General features: G+C 45.5%; 1 pseudogene; it reads left to right on the top strand.

Annotated features, from left to right (window-relative positions):
• The first annotated feature begins 322 nt into the window (after positions 1 to 322).
• LOC147679570 (histone H2B pseudogene) lies at positions 323 to 760 on the top strand (annotated as a pseudogene).
• Positions 761 to 6,497: the final 5,737 nt, after the last annotated feature.

Here is a 6,497-nt window from a genome sequence, read left to right as displayed (position 1 = left end):
ACTGCGTACAATTTCCTACTTTCTTGAGAAACTACTGATGCGTTTTAAATGGCTCTATAAACCTGGAATTTTGAAAACAACCTGAAAATAAATTGTAAACATCACGAATTCACGCTTGACTTAGAAGAAATCATCATTTTGATCTAGTTGAGGTAAAAAAGGGCTCAGCTATTCACCTCTGAATTTCTGTACCGCTGGCGACAATATTTCCAACGCGCAAGAAACTTCACAAAAGACCACTACGACGTAATTTGCGTCATGTACAGGTATATAAGTAGCTCGCGCTGGGCGCCGGCACCAGAGGCCTGGCGGAGCTGAGAGGATGTCGAAGTCAGCGAGGAACCGTCGCCCCGGAAAGCGAGCGTGTAAGCAGAAGGTGGGACGCACCCTGAAGAAGGTGAAGAAGGCGGCCTCGCACCCCAAGGTGTCGCGACGCAAACCGAAGAGGGATTCCTTCTCTCTGTACGTGTCGCGGGTGTTGAGGCACGTGCACCCAGGGGTCGGCATCTCCTCGGAGGCTATGTCCATGGTGAACTCTACCGTGACTACGTTATGCGAGAGCCTGGCGCAGGAGGCTGAGCGCCTGGTCCGCTACAGCCGGCGTAAGACGCTAACCAGCCGGGAGCTGCAGAGCGCTGTGCGGAGCATCGTTCCGGGGGCGCTGGGAAAGCACGCCGACTTCGAGGGCACCAAGGCCCTCACCACTTACAACTCGGCAAACAACCCATCACAATCTGAGAGTGCGACTGCCTGCCAGTAGTCGCTGCCTTCCTGGGGTGCAGCAAGGTGGCTTGGGGGAAATTGTGGGTCGCACCCCCCTGTTCCTGGACTTCGACTCTGCAGGGCCCCTACAGGAGACAAGATATGTTCGCCCCCTATCTCCGGACACTATCAAAGTTTTCCATTCAATCTTTCTTGGTGGAAGACATTGCAAATAAATACTCTTTAGCCAGTGGTGCGCTCTATATTTCAACATTTTCTCTATTGATTGTAACTGTTGCTTGTGACTGAAACGTTTCTGACACTCCCTGGACCAGCATCTGAAAGGAACTACCGAGCCAGGGCTAGCAAAGCAACATTTTGGAAAGTAAGCTGATCTTATAAATATATGTATGGTTGGCCGTTAACAAGTAGGACACTAGAAATGCCATTGCTTAGGAGGCCCTCTCAGTTCCAAAGGGCATCACCCTCTTGCCAGTGTTAATAGTGTGTCTGCATCATTAGTGTTGGGAAAGCCTGGCTGGGATTGGCTGAGCATGTGGGTATTTTGCTTTGCCTTCTATGGCCTCTCGTATGTGTATAATAATGATTAGAGGTGGTTGCTCTGAAGTTCCCCAAGTTGCTCCCAACCAGCAGAATAGTGCAGCAAGGGATGGAAGGGTCCGTGGTGTGTTGGGATGCTGGAGGGCTGGAGGTGTTGGCAGGAAGTAGGACAGTTTTCAGAGAGTTGGGTGGCATTTTTAAGGCCTTCAGATCAGAAAAGGCATTAAGGTCTGTGTTCTATTAAAAGAGATAATGCATTCATGCAGCACATGCATAGCTGTGGACTATCCCCTTTTAGTGGGTTGTACGTTTGGCCTGGGCTCTCATTTTTGGTCCACAATGCATAGCTTTCTGGCCGACATAGTTCCGCTTTTCACTAGCATCTGCCAGCAGCAGGCTTCAGTTCCTGTCTGATGGTTCAGGAAGCTCAATTTCTCCTGCAATGCTCTGTGTGTAGTGTATACAGGGCCCAGAAGGTTATTATTTTATATTAGTTACTAGAGTGAGACCATTTGCAAAGGATGATGGATCATCTCACATTTAGGCACATAGAACAGTGTTTATGCTTCCGGGTGGACCAAGATTTCAAACACCAGTGAGGTGGGGAGGTGTGAGGTGCCAAGCAAGGGGTTAGCAGAACTCTTCTAGAATTGTCAGGCGTGAAAGAGAAGTCTGCTGCTGTTATTGTGCTGTCTGCCAAAATCTAATTAGTGGAAGGAAGTTTTCTACCATTGGAAGAAAGGGGGTGGTATATACAGATGTGGCTCTGAAGGATGGTTCGTTCCGCTGGGGAAGGACAGCTGGGAAGTGTGGATAGATCTATAGTTTCGGGGCTCTGGGCACATTAATCAACTCCCAAGAAAAGGAAAAGTATGAGAGAATGTTTCATGGTTTTGTCCTACTCGAGATGTCCAGGTTCTACACATCAAGGAGAGGAGACACTGTCCAGTAACAGGCTTGGGGTTTCCTCTCATCCATCCCAAATCCACAAACATGGTTTCCATTGGATTTCTGTGGAACTCCAGATGCTTAATCCAGTTATTGACAGGGCAACTTTTTTTTAATAAGGGGGATGGGCGGGAAAACATAATTATGACTTAGACTTTGAGTGCAGGATTCATGCTTATGTCCTTTTAACTCTATATACTGGAAAATGTACTTCGAAGTTGACATTTGTTGACTAAAATAAGTTGAGGTTGTGTGGAGACTCATCTTAGTTCCTACTTCGATGTGGTAGCCTGTTCTGTTGCTTGGTGCCACACCCTAGTACTCGTTTTGCACAGATTTCAGAAGAAGTTGTACCCACCCATTGTGCTACCACATTCGAAAAATAATTAGTGAGAACATTCCTTCTAACTCCTGATTTCTACGGCTGACGAATGGCCTTGACATCACACACTCAATTCTTCTAGTGTTGAAAATGGCCCATTCTATGGCCTGCCGGTTAAGAAGGTGATAGAAGGGAGTGTGCACTGCCTTGACCTCTCATTCGCAGTTTGTCCAATTGTAGTTAAATCACATTGAGAAAATATGTCTTTTTTTTTTTTTTTTTTTTCTGTAATTTTTTATTGTATGTAAAAAAAATATATATTTACATGGAAAAAGAAAAAGAAAACTGCAATGGCACCCGTGAACAAGCTGTGAACGAGCTGCTGCAAAAGAGATCTCAGTTAAGGCTGGTCCCCCATTTAAGATTAATGTATTCTCCATTCCAGACCACATTTTGGCCTGGTGCAACCAAATTACTGGGTGCAGTCAAGTGATGGGTGTTTTGGATGGAGGTAGGAGAGGTACGTAAAGCTCGAGCCAGGCTCGAGCCCTGAATCTGGCTCACTTCGATGTCCTCTTAGGCCCTCGAGCCCAAAACACGCCGATCTTTATTGTGGAGGATGGCTGCCACCAACGCTAAGCATTAACCGGGAGAGCCGAGCACACTCGGAATTCACATTTTGGAAGTTGCTGTCATATCTGATAATGAAGCGAAATGAGGCTATGTAAAATAAAATATTTGCCTTCGATCACAATATTTAGTCAAGCGGGAAGGTAGGATTGGTTACAGGATTTCTTGTTTCACATTCAGCAGTTTCCCAACTAGATGGATGACGTTTTCTCTCGATTCTAATACCAACGTTTTATCCTTTGTTTTTGGGTTTTTTGCATGCCCACCTCTAGTTTTGACTTGACTGCTGATTCACATTGTTTTAGGACAAAAGGTACTTACAAAACCCAAAAAATGCAGCTGTAATACATTTGACACAAGAGCACGTTGACAATCAACTTTTAAAACTACCTTGTGGCTTCACATCAGCTGGGAATGGGTTATTAGCTCAATTTTCGGAGCATACCAGTTTAATATGAAGTAACACAATTATGTTTAATAACAAGAGCGGCTAGCATGCAGTTTATTTTAATGCAACCACTTGTAGTAAAGCGGATTTATGCGGCTGCTCTAGCGGCCCTGGTGGGGTTAATTTCCTAAATAGTTACGCAGTAGGGTAAAAAGGCTGTCCACTGTTCTGAAACTAATTTTACAGCTTAAGTCATATCGAATGTCTTGGGTACTCTCAGAAAGAGATTTCTTGAGAATAAACGTTCCCAACCAGTTGGAAAACCCTTCGAGTGTTTTGATTGGCAAGGCTTCCTCCAGACGGTGGGAGTTATAAATAAACATTTCAACAGAGCCTGGAAAAGTCGGGATCATTTGCTGCCTGGTTCAGTCTGCCCGCGCAGCCAAGTCCCAATAGTTCTCCTCTCTCTCCAGGGCTTAACATGCTTGAAACCATCCCATTGTTTTACATAAACTTTATACATGGCCATTACAACATTCTCTGAGAAGCTGCCTGTCCTTAAAAAAAGTTTGTAAAATTAGTACGCTTTTGATATTGACTACCCTTGCTCTTTTTGTAATTCTTTGTGCCCGATGTTAAAAGTTTTTCAATTTAATTTTACTTGCATTAGGCATGTGAAATATGTATATATATTTGTTACAGAGTGACGCTAGTTAGGATTGTAAGAGATAGAAATATCACAGATTTTTGCTTGCAAATAACTTTGTCAAGGTGTGATGATGACGAATGTCCGCGAAACGTTGCAGACCTATTGCATTTCTTCACTGGCTGTTGGTGCAAAGTTTCGTGGGGATTTGTTAACTGTGTGCAAAGAAATAAGGAGTGTCCCAAAACAAGTTTTCGACCAATGTAGTTGCCATAGACTTTAAAGACAGACATAGCGTCAAAATGGCCTGACAGACTTTCCTAAAAAATGGCAAGAATATAGACAATAGGGGGTGGAAAGGGTCCCTTTTGGTAGTAGATTTTTTTTTAAAACACTTTTTTATTTTATTTCATCAAACTTACTGTTACATAACACTTAAGTACAGTCCTCTCTTCTTACATTGATCGATTATACATGGTCTGTTAGCTTTCACACAATTAGGTTCAAAAACAGCATCTCGACTTTACCTGCCCCACTAAGCATCCTCATCCGCCTCCCCCACCCTCCACATTCTTGAAGTCCCAGCTAGTATATCGGAGACCTCCCCGTTCATGGGCTGTTGTCAGGTGTCAGCTCTGTTTCCGGAGGTTCACATAGGTTTCCCCGGTATTCATTCCATTTCCCCCATATCCGCATCCACTTCCTGGGGCAGCCCCTATGAGTGTATATCGCTTTTTCGGCTACCATTGCGATGTCCATATCATTTTCCCATTGTGATTGTGTGGGTGTCACCCCAGAGCCCCAGTTCCTCGCTACATTCCGCTTTGCAATGGCCATTCCCAACGTAGCCCAAGCTTTCTGCGTCACATTAAGGTCTGTTGGTTGCCACATGTTTAGAAGACAACATCTAGGGTCCGCTAGGACTTCCACCCCGCTCACCTCCGAAATTTGTTCCAACACTTGTTCCCAATATGATCGTATTTTGGGGCAATCCCATAATGTATGGTAGTATGTGCGGGTTTGTCCGCACCCCCGCAGGCAAAGTGGGTCAGGAGCGTGTCTCAGTTTGTGTATCATGGTGCGAGAGAAATATACCATGTGCAGGACTTTGAGCTGTTTTAATTTCAGGCGGGATGAGATCGCTGCTTCTCTGGCTGACGCCAGGGCCTCCATCCAGTCCGAGTCATCAATGTCCCCCAGATCCACCTCCCACCTGCTACGTAGAATCACAGTGGGGTCAGGAAAGTTGACCAGTTTTCTATATGTTTGTGAGATGGCTTTTTTATCTAGGTGATCCGTGAGGAGCCTATGCTCAAGTGGAGAGGCGTCGGTCAATGTGGTTCCTGGGGCTATAGCGCCCTGGAGTGCATGCCGGATCTGGGTGTATCGATATAATTCTGTGTCAGTCATTCCATACTTCTTTTTGATCGCAGCGAATGACATGACTTCTCTTACCCACAGGTCTCCAATATTGGTAATCCCTGGAAAACCGCAGCCTTAAGGCCCGGCGGCGCAGGGTACGCCTGAAATCCCCGGGATTCACCTGCCTTGTCAAAAACAGAGACACGGACCCTTCGTCTGGCGTAGAAGATGGTGTTTATTTGCTGCAGCTAGTACAGTGGTCTTAGAAGTCGTCAGTACTGTTGCGTGTTTATCTAGGTTCCTGATCAATACTGTGACCTTATGCCCCTATTCGGCTATAAATCCATTTATTCCCTATATTGGCATAACCGTTCAAGTGCGATTTTCTGAAAAGTCATCTCTGGCCTCACACGAACAGAGCCACATTCCAGCATGACTCTCTGCTACTTCCTTTGCGACCAATTAGTGCAATGACAGTGCAGCAGTCCCTATCTGATATTCCTAGATAACACTCCGAGTTCTTCAACAAGATAAAAACTTAGCAAACCTGGAAATCCCCGTTTGCTATGTTTTGATTAGTAATGGAACTCTAATGAGCAACTGATAACTATCACTTCCTAGTGACATCTTTAATTGACGTCTTATGTCCAGCAAACTTGCGTCAAACCCGGCACCTATCAGGTATAAATATTACCAACGTTGCCTTAAGCAATGTTCGTTGCCTGTTGCTGATGCCAGCTGCCTGCATGACCCTGTGTTGGTAAATCTAGCACTCTGTCGCTGCAGCCTGCTATCCTGTGGTGGTGAAGCTGCTGATTACCATTATCGCCGCTACAGCGCGAACTATGGTGCAGTACGCTTAAGGAGCTGAACAGCCGTCCTCTGCAAAGAAATCCAGCAGATTCCAGCTGCCCGCGGACGCTGTCCCCCCTCCTTCC

The sequence above is a fragment of the Lissotriton vulgaris genome, chromosome 11, assembly GCF_964263255.1.
Source record: "Lissotriton vulgaris chromosome 11, aLisVul1.2, whole genome shotgun sequence".
NCBI classification, from domain to species: Eukaryota; Metazoa; Chordata; class Amphibia; order Caudata; family Salamandridae; genus Lissotriton; species Lissotriton vulgaris.
The sequence above is the reverse complement of the archived record's forward strand: the minus strand, read 5'-3'. Positions and strand labels throughout refer to the sequence as shown.